Raw genomic sequence first — 26,924 nt, 5'->3', positions numbered from 1 at the left:
CCGCTGTGACTCAAAACCATTTTGTGGGTTGAGCATATATGACCAATGGCAGAGATCAACACTGTAAACTGCACAGTATCCGCCTGGTGCAGGCTTCTGATGAGCGCAGGTAAGACGGTCATGTATGTACTAAGCGCAGCGTTGTTGCATGACCTGATGATCAAGCCAAAGGAGGATGTGGGGCTGTGCAAGAGGCTGAAGACCCTGCCCCTCATGAGCCTCAGAGATCTGTACCTTGGAAATGCTTTTATACAAAAGGAGGTCATCACTGGATTCCAAGTCTCTAGACAATCTCTTTTACTACAGACTTAGGGGCAGATTTATGTTAACTGGCGCATCCCCAGGGATGCGCCAGTTAACATGCGCCACAGTGCGCCACAGCTCCGCCACCCATGGTGCGCCGCATTTATGATGCGGCGCACCATGGGGCAAAAACGGCACAGATGCGTGACGCATCTGTGCCGTAAAGGTGACGCATTGCTGGAGTTGCGTCGCAAGCGCGACGCAGCTCCAGCAAGGCTCGGGGGTGCCCCATCTCCACAATGCTGCGTCAAGACCTACGCCTGCTTCAAGCAGGCGCAGGCTTTTGACGCAGCATTGGCCTGAAAGTGACTGAGTGAAATCTTATAGATTTCACTCAGCCACTTTTGCGAGGCGCACCTGCCCCGGAACGCCCACCCTGCGCCGGAACGCCCACAAGCGGCGCAGGGCTTTACAACGTGACGCATCTGCCTAGATGCGTCACGTTGTAAATCGTTCGTAGGGATGCGCCACGTTTACGCCGCCTTGCGTGACGCAACAGCGGCGTAAACGTGGCGCAAGTGCCTCATAAATCTGCCCCTTAAAGCGCTATGCTTGGAACTAGTACAGGCCTAACCATCCCCATCGCCTAATTTCAAAATGTTGGAGCAGGTGTTGAACTCTCCATCACCCGACGTCTTGTGTCACGCATATGCAACTTGAGCCTGGAAGAGGCCCACCGCCGCCCGCTTGGATTCGATGGCAGGAGGAGGAGCTCAACCTAAAAATCTCAGATGAGCAATTCATGTACTGTTGCAACCAGACAGATGAACTCTCATCGAATTATAAGCTTTGGCTCAGTCATTACAAATCTATATACAGAATCTACCACACAGATAAGCTATACAAACTAGGCCTGAGAGTGCTACCTCACTGTTCCAGATACAGGGTTGCAAATAGTAATTTCACACACTTAGCTTGGTTGTGCCCCTCAGTGCAACACTACTGGGATGAGGTGGGATGAGTACTAATTGCCATCGTTAGGGATCCTACCCCAACGCTGGCGCTGCTGGGTTATGTGAGGGACCTGCCTGTTGAGAATAGAAAACTGCTCTCCTTGTTACTTGTTTTAGCTAAGCATATGGTGTCCATGGCCTGGGGATAGACAACGGTCCACTATATAAAGATTTACCAATCCATAAGGGTGTGTGTCAGTCGTATGCATTGAACTACCTACATATTGCTTGTGTTTGCAGTGTTTTCACATTGTATTGGCGTAAAAGACACTGACACATGCACCAGCTTCTGGATGCACCCTATGTCCTCATGGTACACACAGTACATTTTATTTATATAGGTCGTACCTGAACCATGTTTTGGATTATACTCATGGTCCCCTGCTGTGACTAAATGTGTTTCTTATCCTCAGTTTGACCCTCTTCTAAGAAGTGTACCATGTATGTTTGTGGCATGGTATGAATGATTAAATGAATAACCAGCCACCCTTTTCCAAAAGGGTATTAACATGGACATACTGATCCTGATGTATGCCCTGGACTGGGGTATGTGGCAGAAAACTAGATGATCATACTTAAGGGCCAAGGAGTGGTAGTAACTCCAACTAGCCCATTTCCCCCAGTTTTTAGGACTCGCTGAGGCAGCACATGCACTGCTCTGTGAGAAACTTAGTGAGTGGCATTTGAAAGTGCTATCACAGGCTTTTCCTGGCCTCAAGCTTGTGTGCACATGCACGTGCACACGCGCAGTCGCCTTGTGGGTTACTGTCAAGGCTCATTAAGCCTTGTGTGCCTCTCTCCTTGCTTCAATTCCCGCCCCCTCTCCCACCACAGATCGCGTCACTCTGCTTTCATGGCCGTGCGGCCGCATTACTTTTACGGCCGCGAGGCCTATGCTTGTTTACAGTTACGAGCCATCAAGGCTCATGGCAGATGTCTAAACTTGCTCAGAAAGAGAAGCAAAAAATCTGTACTTGCCCAACCTCTGCTTTCAAGAGCATGCCACACCCGTTATACAGTTCCAAGTGCAAACATATTTTGAGAGATTGTTGCTTACTGTACACAGTGCCAAGCGTGGGCAAGAGGAGGTGTTTTCATCCTGTTTGTGATTTCACCGCTTTATTTGACTTCAATAATAACCTCTCAGGACGCCTATTTCGCACAGGCTGTGGCCAAAAACATCTGCGGTGTATTCTGAAAAAGTGGTGTTTCCCAGATCCATGGTTAGCATTGGCATGCCTCCAATGTCACTATTCTCGCCAGTCACATAGCGAAGGGGATGTCTTGCAGAAGCTATAGTCTAGGGCAACAGAAGCGGTTAACACGGTCTTTTGTGTGCTTCATTACGAATCCGCGTTTAACAAGACGCTTCTTCTCACAAGCGGTGAGTTTTTACGGGATTATGCCTAAGTAAAAACTACCCGGTCTGGGTCAATAATACAGTACATTCAAAAGATTGGTCGAGGTAGTCAAATATTACGTACAAATCAAAGAGTCAACAGAACAACAGAAAACAGATCACCGCTGATAAACGCCAAGGTAAGTTCAAGAACGGAAATGTAATTTCCAATGTAACACCAGCATTAAATGCGATTGTCAGTCAAGGCATTAATGGGTCACTATGCATTACTATTAGCAGTGCTCATAGTTGTAGGAAGCAAAGGGGAAATTACGGCAGTGATATTGAGTTGACGAGTGAGGGACAGGGTAAAGGTGTTTGGAACAAAAATACAATACACAATATATACAGATTGACCTTTCCAGCCCTTATATGGTCAATTAGTTTCTATATATACATATATACATGGACACCTGTTTTCTGTTGTTCTGTTGACTCTTTGATTTGTACGAAATATTTGACTACCTCGACCAATCTTCTCACAAGCGAGCACACTGCGTATTTGCCCAACACATTTACAGAAATGCAAGTACTGCCTCTCAGAGTACCTGTCTGTCATTGCGAAGTGTCTGTAGTTGACCATTAAAGGTACTGCATTCCGGGTGAGAAGCGGCGATACCGTCCCTTTCAAATTAAGGAACTGCAGATAAGCAGTAAGTGACCATTTTAAGCGATGGCCCAGAACAGGGATGTCTCACTGAGTGGCCAAGGAACAGTAAGAGAAAGCATGGCTTTTAATGTTATGTTACCAAATTTTGCATAGCGCCTTCATCTAACAGTACCACATAGCAGGGCTGATTACCTACTATTAGTTAGAGGCGCCTCTCACCTCGCACATCATGGACTATAACAAATGCTCTGCTACCTGGTCCAGACACATCTCAGTCAAGCCTTCCCCTCTTCTAGCCCTCTTCCCCATTTCTACCCTTCTACCCCTCTACTACCCCTCTACCCCTCTACTACCCCTCTACCCGTCTTATACCCCTCTTAAACCCCTCTATCCCTCTTCCACCCCTTGAATGAATGAAATAACTTTGCCCGGAGGCATCAAGGCGCATGACTACCCCTCTTCTACCCCTTTTCTACCCCTGTACCCCTCTTCTACCCACTGTAACTAGCAAAGACACTGTGTCACGGCAGTATCACTCAGCAGCACCACAACATCACTCATCGCAACATCAGCATCACTCAGCGCAACAGCAGAATCACTCAGCACCACCACAGCATCACTCAGCGCCACCATGGCATCACTCAGCGCCACCACAGCATCACTCAGCGCTAGCACAGCATCACTCAGCATCACCACAGCATCACTCTGCACCACGACAGCATCACTCTGCACCATGACAGCATCACTCAGTGCCACCCCAGCAACTCTCAGCGCCACCAGCACCACCACAGCATCACCCAGCGCCACCACCACATCACTCAGCACCACCACAGCATCACTCAGCACCACCACAGCATCACTCAGGGCCACAACAATATTACTCAGCACCACCACAGCATCAGTCAGCACCACCACAGCATCAGTCAGCACCACCACAGCATCAGTCAGCACCACCACAGCATCACTCAGCTCCACCACAGCATCACTCAGCTCCACCACAGCATCACTAAGGGCCACCACAGCATTACTCAGCACCATCAAAGCATCACTCAGCACCACCACAGCATTACTCAGCACCACCAGAGCATCACTCAGCACCACCACATCATCACTCAGGGCCACGCCAGCATCACTCAGCACCACAGCATCACTCAGCACCACCACAGTATCAGTCAGCACCACCACAGCATCACTCAGGGCCACAACAGCATCACTCAGCACCACCACAGCATCACTCAGCACCACCACAGCATCACTCAGGGCCAGCAAAGCATCACTCAGGGCCACCACATTATCACTCAGCACCACCAAAGCATCACTCAGCACCACAACAGCATCACTCAGCACCACCACAGCATCACGCAGGGCCACACAAGCATCACTCAGCACCACAGCATCACTCTACACCACCACAGTATCACTCAGCACCACCACAGCATCCCTCAGCACCACCACAGCATCAGTCAGCACCACCACAGCATCACTCAGGGTCACCACAGCATCACTCAGCATCGCCACAGCATCACTCAGCACCACCATAGCATCACTCAGCATCACCACAGCAACACTCAGCACCACCACAGCATCACTCAGCACCACCACAGCATCACTTAGGGCCATCACAGCCTCACTCAGCACCACCACAACATCATCACTCAGCATCGCCTTTGCAATAGTACACCAGCACATCATCATCACTCAGCAAGACCTAAGTATCATTCAGCATCAGCTCAGCATTGTATCAGCACCAGTCACCACCACCACTACTATCTCAGCCTGCTCTTGTAATCTGCCATCTGTTGATTCTCCCCTAGCGTCTGGGTGCTGCTAGTGTTATAATACAGGTACTAGTTCACAGCCTTCAACCTCCAATTGTTTATGCCCCCTCAAAAAAACGTTAACAAAGAACCATTGGAATAGGCAAAAACAAGTTGCCAGCATTGCAAGAACAAATGAAAAATGAGGACATTTTTTATTGTACATAAATTTTTTAATATAGTCGTTCTGTTGAACATAATGCCTTCTTGGTCATATATAAGATAACAAAATGCTTCTGGCACTTTTTTATTAAAACTTTTCAGCTGCACAGCAGCCACACTTCTCTACATATTGGCAAAGTCAATAGCTCTGCCTAAACACTTATAAGGCCCCAAAGGCGAGACATATTGTCTATGCCAATGCTTGTTAACCTTGTCAGAGGGACCAATGAATAAATGCTGAAGCACAGCCTAGACATTTTAAAATATTACCTCATATAGATCCCACACATTTGTTGCTTAAAAAAATTATCCCTTGTAAGTAATAAGGTGGTAGCATGCGCTGCACTACAGAGGGTCTGGAAGAATCGATGGTGAAGCATGTCACGGGATGACATTCAGTGAGTATCTTTAAGTAAAAAGTTATTTCACCTATAGTCAGTGGACCTACCCTAGATGACTCGAGGTTGTCTCTCTCTCAATTGTAATACCCTTAAAGAGGTGTTGGAGTCAGACCGATAAAATCACCAAAGGCTTCCTCTTGTCAAAGCTCTTGCAGTGCAGACCGTGCCCGGCTGTGTGGCTAGACAGAGTGACAATACCCAGTGTCTGTTTCTTTCTCTCTTTCCAGTTCCTCTTTCCCCGGGTCTACTTCGAGCCAACCGGCATATTGTCAGTGTCTGTCTGGCAGTTGGTTTGGAGAAGTGTGCAAACATACACTGTTCCAGTCAGATCCGGATTGTAATGTGAGTGCATTCTGACAAAAGGAAGTCCAGTGAATGACAATAACTCAGAAATCGCCTTCCTTTGTTCTCTTCCACATGGTTTCGGGACCATCTGTGAGACAGGGCGCTCGTGTCAAGTAGTGCTGTTTTCCCCTTTCTCTTTAGCAGTGGCAGTGTGCTGACTGACAAGAATAGACATCGAGAAAGGACCCGTTCTGTTTGCGCTTGTGTTCTACAGCAAGACAGCATTTCCTGACTCTTCACAGGCAATGCTCCAAATAAGTCCTACGTAGATGCTTTTGAGTCGAGACAGAGCCAATAAAACCCCAGAAATATGTACAAGGAAGTCCAAGGCTGCCATACACTGCACTGGATTAAATCATGACTTCAAGTTTTGGAGGCTAGAAAACATTATTAGTGGGTTGTCATTTTGGTTTTTTCCAGCTGCTAGTCTAGGGATATTACAACTCCCATTGACGCACCTGATTCTGATGAGCATAGGGTGTCTTTCTATCACAGTTGGATTTTTCACAATCCCCAAGTCTTCAGTGAGGTCAGACTGATGGCAGCACTCCCACTCTCAAAACTGTTCCTGCTCCCCTGGGTCTAGACTGCAGTGCTAGTGCATTCTGACATAAACATGCCCGGGGAATGGCAATACCTCAGATATACACTGCTTTTGTTTTCTTCCACCTGAGTTCAGGGCCATCTGAAAGATGATGCTCATGTCAAGTAGGGCTGTTTTTCTCTTTTCTGTTTTAAAAGTGTCAGTGTGCTGACTGGCCGGAGCTGATGGTGAGAAAGGACTTTCATTGCTTGTGAATGGTCACCGTGGAAAGGTCCAGGGTACTTTCTGATCGGTCATACTGATTAATTCAGGATCTTCATTTTAGGGGTGGACTCCAAGCAAGCACGAGGGACCCTTTCGGATCTGACACTAGTTGGTCGGTGACCCACAATAGTATTGGAGTCATGCGCAGCCTTAGGCGAGGCCGGGAAGGTAACCAGGAAGGGAGGGGCGCTGCTGGCTATCCTGATATACCCTCCTTCCTTGCACCCACCATAGGTTGGCTTGTTGTGTCTTTAGAGAGAGGGCTGCTCTGTGCTGATAAGGCCATGCTGATGGGTGACTAAGTTTGCTCGTCTCCATCTCAGTTAGTTTCGTTTTTGCATTTTAAGAATTATTTTCCAATATTCTGTATATATTATATGTGGATGGGTGCACAAGATAATTGTCTTATGGAAGGGACATCGGCGGAAAGAAATCTTAATACATCATACCATGAGACTTTTTTTAAGCCTTGTTCCAAAATAGCTGCATAATGAGTAACGAGTCTGTAGACATGAGGAATGCATTGGTGTACTGCTTGCTTTTATAAACAGGACTGCCCTACATTCAACAGAACATGTTAGAAAATCTCAAATGCATGCAGCACATAACAGATATGGCTTATTATAGCTGAGTGTCACAATGTTACCAATAGCTAATACTAAGAAATATCATAAATCACTCAACATTAGACTTTAGAGAAACTTTTCACACACTCCAACACAGTTCAAATATGCTATAAAGCCACCTTTCATACAGAAAGCAACAACACCTACCCCTCCTCCCCCTCAGATGCATATTACTCAGGCCTGCACAGGTCTAAGAGTAACCCTCTCTAACCCAATAGAACAACTTAAAAAACGCCCACACCACCTTCATGAACAAAACATGGCACCCTGTAGTAGGTAGTGCGTCGCCAATTCAAAACATATCCTTCTCATCACACCAAGTTACACCTTGAAACCACCCACCACAAGTTAGCCTGTGCAAACCACATCCTAATGCCTGCAACACTTCAAATCAGTTCAATGAGCCTGTGATGCCAGTCTGGGGACATTCTGCTCAAGCTGGACAATAGGCAACCATTCACCAAGAGAAAAAAAATAAGAGCAAAGTCCCTCGTGTAACACACATCCATGCACACGTTGTAGTTGTGACGTAATGCTCAAAACAAACCTATTCCAGTGGTGACGGCCAGAGTAGGTTTTCTGGGTGGTGCACTTTTATGCAACTGAAACCAGTGGTTTGGAAATTTATTTGGAGGGGGATGACGATATGACGTGCATAACCACATATACCATATATACAATATCAAACATGCAAGTGGAAGAACATTTTACAAATCGAAGCAACTGTGTATACTATGCGTGCCGTCATGGACGAAGAGGCGATACCCAATAGGGGCGCAACTGTGAAGAATCACCTGTGAAACAAAACCCAGCATTTGCATCTGTCAGAGCAGATTTTCTCCGTATCATGGGATTTCGCATGTTAGGAGGGGCATGCGTGGATAGCCCATGTCAGAGTGTGCGCGTTTTGTGCAGATATACATGTCCTTAGGGGCAGGGCAAGTAACTGTCATGTTGTGCCAATGTCTACGCTTAGCTCACTTATTTTGGGGGAAAATACCAGAACATAATGCAGTGGCCCAAGTGACAGGTAGGCTGGCAGGCATGCGTGGCTTTGGTCCTGGGGTGGCGGGTGTGGGGGGTGGGGTGTCTCTCATCTGTTTTCGCAGTTAGTTTGTCTATATGTGTATCCCATGCTTCCCATTCTGGGTTGGCCCCCTGTCATATTGACAGAGAGCCCCCTGTCGAACTTTCTGCATTGGCCCACTTGGATAGGCCGTATAGCCAGAGTCGCAGAGGTGGAACAAGCAACGATTTCCCCATCATTGCTATACAACGTTTGATGAGGACATAGGCTAATAAGTATATACATTTTGTAGTGTGCTAATTCGTATGTGTACGAGGCAATATCCCCAGTAGGCATGTCTACCGAGAAGGGGTCGACCTACATTTTCTGACAATGAGGCTACACCCCCTGACCAAAGATGCCCGATCTCCAGGCCCCATACCACGTGGTAAAAGTCTTCTTTCTGGCACATACATTTAGGGTATTTTGGGGGCACCCAGGGAACATTTGGTGGACCCAGTTAGGAGTAAGATGTGCCTAATGTAGGTAGTTGAATTGCGTGTATTTAAAGTGGGCATGCTTTGGACTTGTTCCAGAGCTGAGGTTCATTGCCTGTCTGTAAGGTCTTGTCCAATAAATGGGCCCCATTTGTCCTTCAAGGACATCAAGGGCACCACACAGGCGTATTATAGGGCTCCATACAGCACCATGGCCACTCCTCTATGGTGTCCATGGTTGAACAGTAGTTGCAATGCCGCGGTCGATTTGGGTTTTGTCCAATCTGGACCCCATAATGTCCTGATCCGGTAGACCAAATCATTGTAAGTCAGCAGCTGTCCGTCATCTAGTTCTTATTGATCCCTAAGCTCTTGGAAGGACAACAGGGTGTTTTGCATGTATATGTCGCCGCGTGTGAGGATACCCGCCTCCGTCCATGGTCTCGTATTGTGCCTATCATCCATCGCACAAAAGCCCGGGTGTACCCATAGTGGGAAGGTTTGCAGTGCATGGGGTTCTTTTGGGGGCTGCATATGCTAATGGCAGCAAGGTTTAGTCCTTCTGGCCAGGCGCCCTGGTAGTGGGGCGTCCCAGTGAGGATCCAATACCCAATCTATGATCCTACATCTCCCATTGTCCCCCACAACCGCCGTCTTTTTGGAAGGGGGACCTTTCGAGAGCCACAGCATGGGCCACAACCATTTGCCAGCACATAATAAAGTTCATAGTGCAGGTCACAGAGAACCTTTGTTAGATCAGTAAAAAAAAACGCCCAGGCAAAATAACTGGGAGTGCTGAGAACTGGTATAACAATCGAGGGAGCACCAACATTTTAGCTATAGCTACTCCAGTCGGGATGGGGGGCCTGCCAGGTACCCTATGTGACCTCTCCACCGAGAAGAAGGTATATCGCTTGCTGCCCAGTACCAGGGCCAGACTGGGAACTGCAAACAGCCCTGGCAAATTTTTCCAGACCAGCCCGTCCCGGCCCGTAGCGAGCGAGTGCAGGGAGCGAGCCTGACCGCTACTAGGTGGGCTTGGGGGGCTCTCCCCCCCAGAAAATTTTGGAAAAAGACAGACCAAAATGGTGAGTTTTACAGCACATTTTTCATTACATATTCAATTGTATCAACTTTCAAAGCACAGTAAATAGTAGATGATGACCTTAAAGATACCAGGATACCCACCAAGTCATATATACCCATAGACCTTCTTTCAGAGTGCACCAAAAATAGACACAAGTAGTGAATCAGTGAGTACAAAGTAAAAGTGAGACCAGCTCCCACATGGTGTGTAGCGAGCAAGCGCAGTGAGCAACCACTACTAGAGGTTTTGTCCCAAAAGGCAGAAAGGCCAAAACAAAGCATTTTCCAACAAATATTTCATTACATATTAGGTTGTATTCACCTTTAAAGCATATTAAATAATTACCGTATGGAGCACCAGGCTACCCAGTCATAAATCATAGATATTCCTACAGAGAACCCTAAAAAATGAAACGTTGAGCACGAAACATGAATTTAAATATAACAAATGTATTCTTCATATAAAATAGCATGAAGTCATTTAAAAACGCACTTAACTTCAAACAATTGTGCAAAGGTTCGTAGTAAAAAGTGTACAAGACAATGTGTACTTCAACCCTTGTGGTACCAACCCTTTTGCGACCGGAAGTAACACTTCTAAAGAGGATTGATTTCCTTTCTTGGTGTAGCACGTCACTGCCAGGGTGTAATAACTGTGATAGGTGAGTGACTGCACTTCTGAGGTGAATGCAGCAATATGGGACATTGAGCACCCACTTTATTTATTTTAAACATTTGCTAACCCGTTTGCAGCAATGCTGTGTGTAGGCTGAGGCATTTTTCTGTTTGCTTTTTATACAGAATGACTGATCTTTGTAGCGGTCTGGTGCAACTGCAAGATTTGGGTGCCCTTTGGGGTGAGTTGTTCTGCCATAAGGGTGCACTCACTGAATAGTTCTTGAAAAGGGAAGAGTCTGAATTTCTCAGTTAATTGAGGAAAAAAAGGCCTACAATAATAATATTTTTTTTTTAAAAGTAACAGAAGACCAGTTCGGTTTCCCCTGTGTGAGGCAATGTACCTTTTGCCAATTAGTTTTGCTGTCTATGTATTTTCCAATGAGTTCTGGAAAAGGTTTGAGTGATGCTGTAGCCAAAATATAGTGAAGGCTTTCCATCTCCTCCTGCCCCCTGCTCACCACATGCCCTTGAGGTCCTCCTGGATTCCAGGTTGATGCATGTAGCATGTTTTGACCTCTGAGGGGTGGTGATGGCTCATGGCTGGCTAAGTTACATAGAGGATCGGGGTCCGGGATACCCGCTCCCCGAGTCATCAATCAGAGCCTGCCTGGCCTAGAGCCTGAGGCCAGCCACCACCTCGTTCCGCCCCTGCTCACAAAAAACAAAACCACTACGCTGCGGAACCAGCCCTGCTGCCCCTTGCCCCTTTAGGCCCATTTTGCTCCCTTTTGTTTTTAATTAATTTCTCTGGCCCGGCACCCACCACCCAGTGGTCGAAGTGGGTGAAAACAGTAGGGAAACTGTGGTCGGAGAATCAGAGGGCGGGAATAACCCATGGATTGGGTCAGTGGGCGGAGTCAGAGGTGTGGCAGAAAGAGCAAATTATCCCAATTTTTAGTATTTGTTTCCCATTTCACTAACCGGTTACAGCTTATTACGTTATTTAATTTAACCAATGGATACACATATTCATTTAAGGTTTAATATTAGTTATTGACATTAAAATACATTCAAGTAGGATACGTTTCCAATCATAGAATGTCCCAAATATCCTTAAAAGTGGAATTGTAAGCCTTTTGTCTCCCAGCCATGGAGTTTCTGTCATCAGCACTTCTCCTCCCTTTTCCACAAGAGAAGCTCAAAGATGAATGGCAAAATATCCAAGTTTGCAAATGTTTTCCACATAAATATGGCTCTGTCATATTTGCCACATAATACATCATCTGCTGCATAATCTGACGATTTTAACTAATAAATTGTTTATACCGCAAACGTATCAAAAGTCACTAAGAAATATGACTTGTGCTGCTGTGAAGTGGAGGGCCCCATGAAAAGATTGACTGGTCACCTTTCTCACTGCTGTAGTTGCATGTTCCACAAAAAAATTAACAACATTCTAGAAAAAGCAAACACTCATAGGGAATACAAGATTAAGTAAAGCATGTGAAATGTAAGCAGGAAACAACATGGTTACCTTTTTCTTTTTACGCTCATTATTCAGAAATTAGTGAGTGCTTTTGCCTGAAAAGTTAAGGCCAGGACTACAGGACATATAAGGGACCCGTTTCAATGCCCATTGCTTATATACTTAAAAAACGTAAGCAATATGGTTTAAAAAGACAAAGTTTGTGAACACAAAGCCGCTGTACATATATTGTTTTCCAATTCACCCATCAAGCAGGTATTTCAGTACCTCCAGAAATAGTGCACTTTCCCACCCAGGGAAAGCAATGTTGAGAGATGAGAAAACAAAAGTAGTGCTTCACTTGCATACACTGTAAAGTGGCACTAAAGGGTTTAGGTGTGAATAAATCAATCTGGCCACCTTCCAACCACCCTGTTTTGCTTTAGTTTGTTAGTTAATTAGTTATTTTTCATATTCTGAATGTTTTATTTCTCTCCACCCCGAGGCTGCACACTTAAAAAATGAAATGTCAGAAAAAGAGACGTTTCCAGCAAACGTGTTTTTCTTTTTTGGATCCATTTCACAGGGGAGCAAATAAACGAAAGGAGGAAACAGAAGGTAATGCCTGGCTGTTCTTAATGTAATTACTGTCTCTGACTCACGCAGGGGTCGGTTCCACATGGCCAAATCGGCCCCATCAACAGAACCAGTCCCTTGTCACAAAACCGGCCCCCACCCCCTCCAGCCTACCGGGGATTGCCCGGTGCCCGGACTTACCAGTCCGGCCCTGCCCAGTACAGTTTGAAGCAACCAGTCCTCGAGAAGGATTTCCACATCAGGGCCTTCCGTTCCCTCCAGTAAGCACACTACAGGTGTATTATTGCGGCAGGACCGGCTCTATGCAACCTCGACCCTGCAACGACACCTCCAGTTGAAGGGGCCATATGTTATTTTTCATATGAAGCACAGAGGGGCGCATGCCTGCCAGAGCACATTTCATAGATTCTACCCCATCTCTTAGCTTGGCTTAGTCTGACTGCAGTAGCCCCATATGGATAGTCAGGGTGTCCAGTTTAGGTTGCAAGGCATTATATGCAATCGCGATTCTCCTATTAACATGCCTAGAGAATCTAGATTTCATTAAAGACAGGGAGGTTCACATTATGCAATTACATTTAATTGCAGATCCTAGCCAGTCGCATCACAATACAAAGCTTTCAATAATAACACTAAGATAAAGTAAGACACAAGACATAGCAACCATCAGCCTCTTTTAAATCAGGCGAAAAAAGATGCAGTAGATTCCAGAAGATTCGAAGTAAAAGACAAACGAGATTGAAGAAGACAACCAGTCGGCTTCTCGGTGATGAAACATCCAAAGTAGCTTAAGTAGAAGGATTACCTGAAAGAAAGGAGACAATGAAAATTATATCCTAAATAAAAAGGTAGTCATAAACAAACAAATCCTGAAAAAATGAATTGAACAACCATAAATAACATTTCAATATTATATAAAATACATTCTATTCAAGTGGCATCCAGAATATTAATATTAATATTATTATTATATAATAAATATTCAACTGGATGGATGGATGGATAGGTTTTTATATAGCGCAATATCACCGCCAGGTCTCAAAGCGCTTTGCATTGGGAACCCGTCCTGGTTTTTCCCTGTGAGATAGCCCCTACTGGGTATCCCCAAGGTGAAAGCCAGGCATCCCGCCGCGGGGGGCCGTAGTGGAGATTAAGCAAGCTATTGCCCAGAGTTGCAGAGTGTGAACCTGTGATTCGAGTAGGCACCGAAGCGAGAATTACCGAGTCCGTGGACATTTTGGGCTCAAGACCCTGCCGCGTCGGGAATTGAACCCTGGTCCCGGGTCTGATCTCAGCGTCCGGGTCTGCCTCCTCTAACCAGTGAGCCACACTTCTCCACCATCCAGACATCCAGAACCAAACAGGGAACGGGATGGGCGGGATAATGTGAGCCTCCATGTCTTTAATGAAATCTAGATTCTCTAGGCATGTTAATAGGAGAATCGCAATTTCATTACAAGAACGGAGGCTACATTATGCATGTTGGTAGCCCTGTAAAACTACATTAGACATGTATTCAATAGGTTTACAATAATGTCTTGCAAAGGTATTAGCGTTAGACCAGTCAGCAGCTTTAAGGATATCATCCAACTTACCTCCGGATCAAAGAGACTTACTTGCCATGGCACCTCTAAGAGAATGAGCTTGAAATTTGGATATATTCATACCAGCTAAGGACATAGCAGATTTAACCCATCTGGCAATCGAGGTGGAGGAAATAGCTTTATGAGGTTTAACAAAGGAAATGAGAAGCTGATTCTCATTAAGCGGACGAAGGTTAGACATTGTCACATCATAAGATTTCATACATTCAACTACACAAAGTTTCGGACAAGGGTCGAAACGAGGATAGAAGATTGAATCAGACATGGTCTTGGTTCTTCTATAGAGCTCAAATTTAACACCTAATAAATTATATGACCTATTAGAGATCTCCAGAGCTTTAACATCAGCAACTCTACGACAGGAGATAAGGCAAAGGAGAGTAGCGAGTTTAATAGATAGAAACTTTCTGTTCAGGTACAAATTATCCGGCCAGGAAGAGAAGAAATCTAGTAACAAATTCACATCCCAGAGTGTATCATATTTCAGCTTCGGGGGTCTTTTTAGACGAATACTCTTCATAACTCTACAAACAATCACATTTTTACAGATTGATTTGCCGTTAACAAGAATATGACCCGTAGAGATCACCGATCTATAACAATTGATTGATCTATAAGACAAACCTTTGTCAAAAAGTTCAGCCAGAAAATTCACTACATCAACGATAGGTGCCTGTATGGGATCCAAATCCCTCTCCATGCACCAATGAAACCAAGATTTCCAGATATTATTGTATCTGTAGTGAGTTCCCGGCGCCCATGACTCTCTGAGGAGAGTAGAAGCTGATGACAAAAGTCCTGAGACTTCGTTGGATCTCCTGACACTCTCCAAGCAAGAAGGTTCAAACTCCATAACGAGATCTTTCAGGGAAGGTATCAGAAAGGGAATTTCGAAAGTTAGTTCCAGAACAGTGGGGAACCACTCTTGTGACGGCCAGAAGGGAGTTATCAGAACTAGAGAGCATCGGTCCTGCCTGACTTTCTGCAAGACTCTCTGGATCTTTGCGAATGGGGGAAAGGCATAAGCATTGATCCCTGACCAGAGTTGGAGAAATGCGTTCACTGCCTCTGCGCCGGGATCCGGCATCCAGCTGAAGTAACGCTCTAATTGAGAGGTGAGACGGCTCGCAAATAGGTCTACTTCGAATGGACCCCAACAGGAATTTAATGAGTCGAAGACAGCGACGCTGAGTTTCCAATCGCTGTAGTCCGAAAGGAATCTGAAATTCCAATCGGCAGAAACGTTCGATTTCCCTGGGGAGTATTCCGCTCTGAGGACAATTTGGTGTTCTAAGCAGAACATCCAGAGTTTCCTTGCTAGGTTGGAAAAGTCGGCAGATTTCATACCTACCAACCGGTTGATGTAGGCCACAGCCGAGACATTGTCCATTTTCAGAACAACCGATCTCCATTGTATTGAGTGTTTGAAACTCATAAGGGCGTATACGCCAGCAGTAAATTCGAGGAAATTCATATGGTGAGATGACTCCTCCTGAGACCAAACGCCATCCGTATTCCGGTCTAGGAAACATGCACCCTAACCATGAAGGGAAGCGTCCGATTCCAACACAAAATCCGGTTCCGAACCGAAAATTGTCGAGAGGGAAACCCAGAAACTCCAGGGATTTGGAGGGGGTTAGAATGGACTTCTCTTTGTTGACAATGAAACCTAGGCTTTCTAGTAAATTCATGACTGTTTCCAGGTCTTGGAGAATTTGATGGAGGTCCTGACACATTATCAAGATGTCGTCGAGGTAAATAAAAAGACGGACGCCTCGTTCCCTCAGGAAGGAGGCTACTGCTCTCATTACCTTGGTAAAGCACCAAGGGGCGGAGGAAAGCCCAAAGGGAAGAGCTTGGAACTGATAAAGATGTTTTTTCCATTGAAATGGTAGGAATGGTTGGTGCATGACCGCCATGGGAATAGTGAAATAGGCGTCCTTCAAATCTAGTTTGACTAACCAATCTTCTTTTTGTAGAAGATCTCTCAGGAGATGTATACCTTCCATTTTGAAATGCCTGTAAACAAGAAATTTGTTTAGGCCTTTCAGATTTATGACCGGTCTCCAGCCTTTTCCTTTTTTCTCTATGAGGAATAATGTGCTTACGAAAGTTAGGGAATCTAAAGGAACTTCTATTATCACACCTTTCTGGAGCATAGAGGAGATCTCTTCCTCCACTATTTTCTCTTTTTCTAATGAAACAGGAATCTCCCTTGGTAAGGACGTTTGAAACGGAGTTTGAACGAAATCTATCATAAAGCCACTTACTGTGGATAGAACCCAAGGATCTTGCGTTATTTTTTCCCATTCCTTCGAAAAAAGCCTGAGTCTGCCTCCCACCTTTGGAGGGATAGAAGGAGAAAGGAAAAGAGCAGGACTTACTTGGAGGATTTGAAGAGAATGAAGCTCGTGATCTTGCCCCTCTTGGTCGATTTCCTCTTCCGCAATTGAAGGAGTTGTTATAATTATATTGCTGAAAGCCTCTTCCGAAGGGGCGTGATCTCTGATAGGGCCTCTGGTTAAACCGGCCGGAAGAGAGGCCCTGTCTTCCGGCCCTTCCAAAAACATTATTGCTGAATTCTCTCTTGATATTTTTCTGGGATTTATCAAGGGCTGTTAAAGTTGAGACATACTTTCCCAACGATTTTATAAGCTCTTCACCAAAGAGCAGGCCTTTCGGATTTGAAGATGGCTCCTTCTCAGCCATATCAGAGAGTTTTGGGTCAAGATTAAAAAGGATAAGCCTGCGCCTTTCTGCGTTAATGCTGGTATTAGCATTGCTTAGGAGAATGAGGGCTTTTCGGCTCCATCCCCTTATTAAGTCTATATTAAGATGGGTACCTTTAAGGTAACACTCTTCAGCGGAGTCAAGAATTCTGCTAAGTGGTCCAACCACATCCAGTAGGCGATCTTGGCACCCTTTAAAAGCTTTTTCTAGGCCTTTTCTAGGATCGCGTCCAAGTCTAAAAAGATACTTAATTAATTCCGGGTCCATATTAGGAGCATAACATGCTTTTTCATCGATTGAGAGTCTTGAACACTCAGCCCTTAAAATATTCCTTGTCTCTCTTTTGAGAGGGAAGCGAATCCATTTTTTAATACATTTTGAGACATGTTCCTGTGGAGACCATTGTGAGGAACGGGGATGTTTTAGATTCAGAGGGGAGAACATCTCCTCTCCCAGGGGGTTTAGAATATTGTCCTTTGATGTAGAAGGGGATTCATCTTCCTCATCAAAAATTCCTACATCTCCATCATCTTAATCCAGGACGTATTCGTCTGGATCCATATCATCATCATCATCATCATCATCCGAGCCCTCTGGGAAGTCTTGAGCACTTTGAGATAGTGAGCCGCTAAGGGCATCCAAGGTATTTGGGCCGTGAAGGGCACCCGATTGTTGTGTGTCACAAGAGACATCTCTATTAGTTGAGGTGCGAAGACCTTTCAAATATTTTGTGGTGCTAAGACCACCAATATTAACAGAGGTGCTAGGACCTCCCGTGCTCGCATGGGTTTCGGTAACAGTGTGGTTAGTCTTCATTGTACGTTTAACCCCCACTTTCTCATGAGAGATCACATCAGACACATCTTCCTGAGAGGGAAGTGGTCTTTTATAGGGTAAAAACTGAGCAAAAGTCTCTCACATACAGGTTTTCATTTCTTTTTGGATCATAATGCGAAAATCTTCCTTGTTAAAATTAGGAAGTGTTGCATTGTTCATATCTGACTCTGAGTCATATAAATTTTCCATCTTGCCCCTTCTTTTTTTTTTATATATATGAATAGAATTAAGGACTCCCAAAAGATAGGCCAATGTATAAAATATACGGTTTATGAATTTCCAATTATTCAACCCTATTTTTTTTTTTTTGTTTTTTATCTAGGATTCTCAAAACAAAGGCCAATGTATTTAATGTGCAGTCTATGCAGTGGCAGAGACCAAAAGTTGAATTATATAGTTATTTCTTATTATTTAAAGGATTCAATGCTGAATCGATGTATCTCCAACTATCGGTAAGCGAGGAAAGCTCCTAGGCGAGACACTCATGAAGCGTGAGCCTCGCCAGGGAACTTTCCTCTAACGCGCGTCGCGTCATGTTTCTTCGGCAGATTGAGATCGCGGTGCAGAGGAAATGGGGGAAATGAGCCCAAACTAAATAGCAGCGCTTCGGGTAAGAGCAGCGGTGATCCAAACAATTCTTGCGGCAGGTAATCGCAGGACATGAACTTTGAGTAGCCCTTCACTCGGTGACAGCGTGAGGAGCTCAGCGCTCATGTTATCCATATAAGCGTTAACCCATACAAGCGTTAGGGGTTTAACAGCGCGAGGCCAGAAGCAATCTTACAGGGTTCAGAACCGTGCAGGGGTTTGGGGAAACAGCGAAAAATACGGCGAAAGTACCTGAGTGTTATGGCACACGGGAGCTGTCAACTTCAGCGATCTACCTAGCGAGTTAACTGTAAAAAAAGGCACATAAGAAATAACCTGAAAGTAAGGGTTATAAAAATAGCGGGAGGGATGATCTCCATAAATTGCAGATCATAGGAAAGGGGGCGAGAGGGAGGAGGTGGGGATAAAGCCACCCTTCACGCAAAACCGTCCAATATAAATCTATATTGACCAAAACACAATATTAGTGAAAGTATAGAAGAGAAGATAGTAAGCTACTTATCTGCTTGGAGCCACATTTAAAAGAGGCTGATGGTTGCTATGTCTTGTGTCTTACTTTATCTCAGTGTTATTATTGGAACCTTTGTATTGTGATGCGACTGGCTTGGATCTGCAATTAAAAGTCATTGCATAATGTAGCCTCCGTTCTTGTAATGAAATTCGATAACCACCCCCCCCCCCCCCCCCCCCCCATATTGTAGTTGGCTGCCAGGGCTTTTGGCTCCGGCCACCCAGCGCTGAAGTACTGCATTAGTTTCATCGAGTTCACCACTCCCACTGATGACATCCCATCAGGTGGACATAGCTTCACCTGCAGCAACGAGTGTGATAACAGTTGGGGGAGGACATCGGCATGGGGCAATCAGTGATGGAGGTCTAATGAGCCCCAGTGAACATATGTTTTCAGGTGGTGACAGAGCACTGCAGAAGGGGCCATGATGATGACCAGGCCTCAGTACACCCCTGATTCCCAATATTTAGATGGCTGGGGCCCACTGAGCAGCACTGTCTAGGAACAGCACCTCCACTGTAGTACATAATAAAAGGTTATCATTCTAGCCTTTCATAGAATATCCATCCTTAGTGTTCTGTGTTCTGTATTCCTTGTATGTGGATTCTTCTGTGTGGCAGTTGACTGTTTGCTGCCGCACTGGGAGGTCTGCTCTTTCATGACTACTTAACTAAAATAAAGGAACTCATTTATAACCATCACATCTCCGGCCTATTTACTACAATATTTTGGCGACGACTTTCAAGTGAACCCATCGACTCCCCGGCCCAGAAAGTCAAGAACGGAACAGAGCAGACCGATTCGAGATGAAACTCATGAAACTGTCATTCTGAAAGAATTCAACTGTAAACGGAGTACATCAACTATGACGCCTCGTCTTCTCCTCTAAACGGCAAGTGGAAAAATAACTGTTTAATGTTCCTGTCTTCCCTTGTCCGCTTACCTTAGTTGATCTCCTCTCGCTCCGGCCACTTCTTACTCCTGTCGCTCCGTTTTCTAGTATGATGACGTACTAGAACGCCCAAGGGAGTTAGCGATTACTTGACTGACGTAAACCAGCTCGCGCGCATCAATCGTGCCAGAGTCTCTGCTCCTGTGACGCATCCTGTGGTCTACACACGTCAGCGCCGCAAGCTACGCCCATACGTATAACGTCTTCACGCTAAGGAGGCCATTTTATATCACCATAGCTACCAGTTCATCTCCGGCAAAGCAACGACGATGCGCACGTCTTTCGCGCATTCCTATCAAGTAAACAATTATTTTGTACAGTTTTAAAAGCGGATAAATACTTGTGTACTATGCCTCAGTATTAACTATTGACTAAATATTCAAACTCGACTCTAAAAAAAAATAAAAAAAATATTCTCGTTTTTTCTTCTTCACTGACTTCCTTGAACACCAGTCACGATTTGAATATGTCAGAGCAAATAGCTCCTCATAGTGGTGCTGTAGTCTTACCACCCAGCTTCTTATCCAATCCAGGCCAACCCAGCGTATCATGGGAAGAATGGTTCCCCATGTTTGAGAATTATTTAGATGCCTTAGATGCACAAGATTATTCTGCAAAACGGAAAAAAGCTCTACTCCTAAGTTCACTGGGCAAAGAGGGCCAGCGTGTTTTTAGGTTCCTGCCACAGGCGCTACAGGCTGGTGCACAAGCTCCAGTTGACGAGTATAAAGAAGCTATTTCTCGTCTCGAAGTTAGATATGCAAAAGAAGAGAACCTTGTAATGAACAGATAAAAATTTTATACCAAGAGCCAAAAAACAGGAGAAACTATAGATGACTTTGTTTCAAGATTGCGAGAAATGTCTGTAAAGTGTAAATTTGGGAATATGACAGATGAACTGATTAGGGACCAGTTAATAGTGCAGTGTAATAACAAGAAAATATAGGAGCGCCTATGGGCGGCAAAAAACCCAAATCTTCAGACAGCAATTGACTTGGCAAAAGTTGTGGAACAATCCGAAGGTTGTATGAAAGAATTAGAAAAAAGAAATAATTCAAGTGACGTTAGTGAAATATCTTGCCTTTCTCATAATCACTCTCCGCAGGAGGACGAAGAGCAAGACGATGTAGCAGTGGTCAAGCAGAAGAAAATGTTTAACAAAAAGACGTTGAATGTTAAGAGTCAAAATAGTTTTAGATCTTTTCCTTCAAAACAATGTATTAGGTGTGGTAGTTTGGGTCACACGTCTGACTCAAAATTTTGTTTTGCAGCCAAACAGGAATGTATGAAGTGTGGTAAAATTGGGCACTATGCTCGTGTATGTAGGAGCAAAGCTCGTCCATCAGTCTCATGTGTGGGTGACATTTCAGATGACACTTCTGATGACAATAACAAAATTTTAGTAGTAGAAAATGTTGAATATTCTCAACATGAAGACCACAAGAGGAGGAATAGACCAAAAGCGCTTTTCACTATTAATGATAAAAGCGTACACTTAATGGTTGACACTGGTTCGAGATACACCATTGTACCTAATTCTCTTTTCATGGATACGTGGGGAATATGCTCGCTTCTTCCAAAAGATATTTCTCCTGGTGGGTATCAAGGAGAACCCTTAAACATCTTAGGTTATTTTGAAGCGAACATAAAATTTCTCACTAGACAAATTACTGGGAAAGTTTATGTTTCTGAATCTGGCCCAGCTATACTAGGCTGGGTACACCAATATGACCTCTACATAATTGTTAATCCCGGGCTAATCCCCAGGTCATGGTAGTGGAGGATATGGAGTTGCTTCCCATACTGTCGAATTTTAAAGACACCTTTAGAGAAAATTTGGGTCGACTCAAAGGCTACTCCCATAAAATAATCCTTAAACCAGATTCAATTCCTGTCCAACACAAAATGCGACGCATACCTATTGTAATTAGAGATGAAGTCAAGTCTCTTCTTGATGATATGTTAACGTCAGGTGTTATTGAACCTGTAGAGGCGTCTCCATGGGTTTCGCCTATTGTCGTCACCAAGAAATCTGACGGCAAGCTTCGGTTCTGTGTGGACCACAGGTCGCTTAATCATTGTGTTATAGCTGACACCTTTCCCTTACCAAATATAGCTGAACTAGTTACCACATTAAACGGTGCCAAATACTTCTCAAAGCTGGACTTGAGGAGTGCTTATCATCAAATTGATTTACTTAAGGACTCCAAAAGTCTAACAGCATTCATCACTCCTTGGGGTACATATCAATTTACTAGACTCCCATTTGGCCTAAAATCAGCAGCTAGTGTTTTTCAACGTTTAGTATCAAATCTTTTTGAAGGGGTACCTAAGGTTGTTTATTTCCAGGACGACATTTTGATATATGGACTCACTGAAGATCAACACAATTTCACTCTCAAAGTTGTCCTGGAAAAGCTGTCCAAAGCTGGTCTCACCCTACGCAAAGACAAGTGTTTGTTTGGGGTGGATGAGGTGGATTATTTGGGATACACCATCACCTCTGCTGGCATAAAACCCAAAAGAGACTTGTGTGAAGCCATTCGCTCTGCACCTGCCCCTTGTGATAAAGACCAATTACGATCTTTCATGGGTTTAATAGAATACTATTCAAAATTTGTAAAAGGTTTTTCTGACAAAACTGCATGCATAAGGTACTTACTTAAACGTGGTGTTAGTTTCATATGGGGGACTGAACAACAAGAATGCTTTGTAAGTATCAAAAACGAGATCTGTGATGCTGCAATGTTGTCTCCTTTCGATGTTCACAACAGATCAATACTCACGGTGGATGCCAGTGCACATGGTTTAGGTGCCATGCTATCTCAAATGAAAGGGACATCAGAAGTCACAGTGGCTTTTGCTTCAAGAACACTCACTGACACTGAAAAAAATTATGCTGTCATCGAAAGGGAAGCGTTGGCTGCATCTTGGGCTGTGGAATATTTTCGCACATATCTGTGGGGCATGAAATTTACCTTAAGATCAGATCACAAACCACTCATTAAGGTTCTCTCACCAGGTGGAGCAGGAAAAGGCTCTGCTCGGTTGATGAGACTTGCAGCCAGGTTGCAAGAGTTTCAATACACGTTAGAGTATATCCCTGGCTGGAGAAATGTCCAAGCGGACTGTCTTTCAAGGTTGTCTCTAGATTGGCGTTCTTCTAATAGTATCGTGGAGCCTGAAGGGCTAGATGATGTTGCTGTAGCGTCAGTCGAAGTTGCTGTCTTTGTGGGAGAAGGTGTTTTTTCCTCTAATGATTGGTCTAGAGAAATGAACTTAGACGTCACTCTTCAAGAGGTCATCAAACTAGTTAGATTGGGATCTAGGCGTGAAAGTTCCGCTTCTGTTTCTGTTAGACCCTATGTCAAAGTCTTAGATGAACTTTCTGTTAATAGGAACATCCTTTTCAAAGGGGAAAAATTCATTCCACCCTTTGGTTTGAGAAATAAATTACTGGCGTTAGCACATGAGGGACACATGGGCCAAACCTTAACTCAGAGGCGTATTAAGGACCACTTTTGGTGGCCCAGAATTGACTCCCAGGTTGTTAATTGGATCGAAAATTGTCCTCTATGCACAGAAGGTGAGAAACGTTTGAAAACTGGACTGAAGGTTGTTCCTGATGCACATATAATGGGTCCTAGCTTACCCTGGCACACAATCAGTCTTGACTTTATCGGTCCCATGGGTGAGTTGAGTGAGAATGATAGATTTGTCATTGTTGTTGTTGACATTTTCACTAGATGGTTAGTTGTCCATTTCACAAATGACATCACTACATCGAACACCATTAGATTTTTAGGAAATCTTTTCAAGGAAGAAGGATTGCCTTCCGTCATAATCACTGATAATGGTCCCCAGCTCACGTCCAGAGACATGCAGGAATACTTACAAGAATGTGGAATTTCCCATCATCGCACGTCCTTGTATAACCCACAAGGCAATGCTGTTTGTGAGAGAGCAAATAAAGTTGTAAAAGGTATAATCCAGATGGCTTTCAGTGGTGGACACATAGTCAGGAAAATGGTGAATGAAATGTTGTGGGCCTATCGTACCACTCCCTTGGCTGTAGGTGACTTATCTCCGTTTCAATTGATGAGAGGACGTGACCCTGGAGTGAAATTGTTTCCCTCTTGGATGAGGGATGTTGTCACCTTACAGTCGCACGGTGATTTGATGAGTGTTCAGCAGAAAGATGTTGAGCAATTTCTTCCACAGAACTGTGTCAAGAATCCTCCTTTCTCTGTAGGAGATTTGGTCAAAATTAAGTTGGGCAGAATACAAAAAGGCTTATCCAAGTTCAAGGGACCATTCAAAGTTAAAAAGGTTCTCAACCACTGTGTTATACTTAACAATGGGGAGTGCTGGAACTTTAGGAGGGTTGCTCTCTATAAAAGAGAGAAAACAGTTACTTCCCAAGTTGAAAATGCTTCTACTCCTTCCATTACTGATGTTCATACTTCTCCCAATAGTGGTTATGTCCTGGCTAATGATAAACTCATTGAACCAACCGTTCAAAATAGAGTTAGTGTCTCTGGAGGAGGTGATGCTCCTTCTTGTTTGCAGGCTTTTCCTCCTGTTCAAGATGGTGTAATTTCGACACGGCCTCTTAGGTCTAGGAAACCTCCAACCTATTTACAAGATTTTGTGTGTTAATAATTTTGATCTAATTTTTTTTTCCTTTTTCTCTTCATTGCTTAGTAAAAAAGAGAAAGGGAGAAGATGTGTAGTACATAATAAAAGGTTATCATTCTAGCCTTTCATAGAATATCCATCCTTAGTGTTCTGTGTTCTGTATTCCTTGTATGTGGATTCTTCTGTGTGGCAGTTGACTGTTTGCTGCCGCACTGGGAGGTCTGCTCTTTCATGACTACTTAACTAAAATAAAGGAACTCATTTATAACCATCACATCTCCGGCCTATTTACTACACAGACAAATTGCAGATGGTGGTGAAACGGGGGGGCAGTAAATCATATCATCCAGTACTGGCCACGTTGCATGCCCCCCAGCATCATGCCATCCGGTTCATGGAGCCTCCGCCCTCTGTGTTGCAGATGGGCACCTATGTCTTGGGTCATCTGTGGCGGTGCCCAACAGTTTCCCGCTACTGCCAGCTTGCAGGGTGCCAGCGGGGGCACCCTTAGCCATTTATAAACCATGTAGGTCCAGATCTGGGCAGCAATCTGCCAGCCCGCCCCTCAACCTCTCCGCGATCACTCCATCTGGCTTTTCTGCGGGGTTGCGCCCCTACCCCCGATGGCAGAAAAGGGGGCAGGGAAATTCAGCAGCATCTGAGGTGGTAACGTGATGGCATGTGTGGTGGGTGCCCAGGGCCGGCCCTACACCTGCAGTCATCAAGTGAGAGATACAAGCAAACCTGCAACTCGCAGTAGGCCACCATTGCGCTCCGCTCGCTTCATGCAGAGGTACACAGTCTGAGAATCCTGGTTTAGCCCCAAGGGACACCAGTGTCTTTGCAGCTTGCCCCTGCATCCATGGGGGGTTGTGATCAGTAGACAGGATGATGTCAGATGAGAGGTCAGTTGCAAGCTCTTCACTGCACAACTGTCTCACCCGGCATCTAGGCCATGCCACCATAAATGTGTGACTCTTAACATGGAAATAAGCAAGCCTGGTTGAAATAAGGAACTGTCAATCAACATGCCATCAGCTATCAGAGGTTTGCTAAAGATTTGTTTGAAAACATCTAATGGGTCACCATGTTTTCAAGGTTAGCAAAGCAGAAAAGAAGAAAAATTATAGGACTGATACTTTTTCTACTTCACATAGTAGCAAAATGTGAATTAACAATCTAGCCCAGTGGTTCTTAATCTTTTGACTTCTGTGAACCCCTACTGAATCATTACTGGCACCTGGGGACCCCCACTGAATCATTATTAGAGCCCCAAGACCCACAGTCATTACTGGATCCAGGATCCTGGTCTAAGCAATTTTGATCATTTGAAATTTAAAACAATAGCCAAAATTAAAGACACACGCATTCATCAAACAAATACACAAAAGATGAAATATTTTATTGGAAGTTGGAGCTTTTCTAAATTCAATTGGGACCACCATCACCTACACCAGTGATTCTCAAAGTACGACCCGGGGGCCGCATGTGGCCCTTCGGACCTTTACATGTGGCCCCCTGATCAGCAGCAGCACTGGGCTGCTGTTTAATCAACTCAGAACTAAGATTTAGCAAATGTTAAATATACAGCAAGCACTTATTTAAAGATTAATTGCAGTTAATCAAAAAGAAGTAACTAGGCCCTTAACTTTAGGAACACTTTCATTATTTAAAGACAGCAAACATGTAAAAATACAACAGTCTTTTCAAAATTCAAAAAGTGTATTTCATTGACCTGTAGAAACATCCCACCTTAGTAAATCAAATTATAGCAGTGCATTTAGAAGTATTTTTTTTAAAGTGATGGTTTTCAAACATTAATTTTGAAACGTTCATGTTCCCACACCCTGACAACAATGCCATTAGTGATTACATCCAAACACAGGAGATGTTTTTGTACAGCACGCATCCTGAACACTTGGATTTTGAGGTCCTCTTACATGTGATAATGAAGAAAATGGAGGGAAATTAAAATAAACCAATTGCCCAGGGTCACGCAATTTAGTCAATTGGAGAAGCCAGGATTCATCCCAAATTTTCTGGTTTCACATTGCGCATTTGAGTTAAGCCAGTAGATGTACATGCTTTGCTTCCCCTACACATATTTACACCCCCCTCCACCGCTGGCATTAGTGCAGTCCTCTGTCACACCAAAGACCTAACTTTGCGACCCCAGGGAAAATGTTTGTGAGTACCCATGACCTACACTAAATTCTGTTTGTTGCATTTGCACTGCTTGTACAAATCAATCTGAGGATACCACCTTATACTTTAGTCTTTGATATCAAATTCCTTCACATTTACTGAATGTTTTAAAAATGTCAATTTTACAATGTGCTTCTTTATTTAG

The sequence above is a fragment of the Lissotriton helveticus genome, chromosome 5_1 (assembly GCF_964261635.1).
Source record: "Lissotriton helveticus chromosome 5_1, aLisHel1.1, whole genome shotgun sequence".
NCBI lineage: Eukaryota > Metazoa > Chordata > Amphibia > Caudata > Salamandridae > Lissotriton > Lissotriton helveticus.
Note: the sequence above shows the minus strand (reverse complement) of the source record.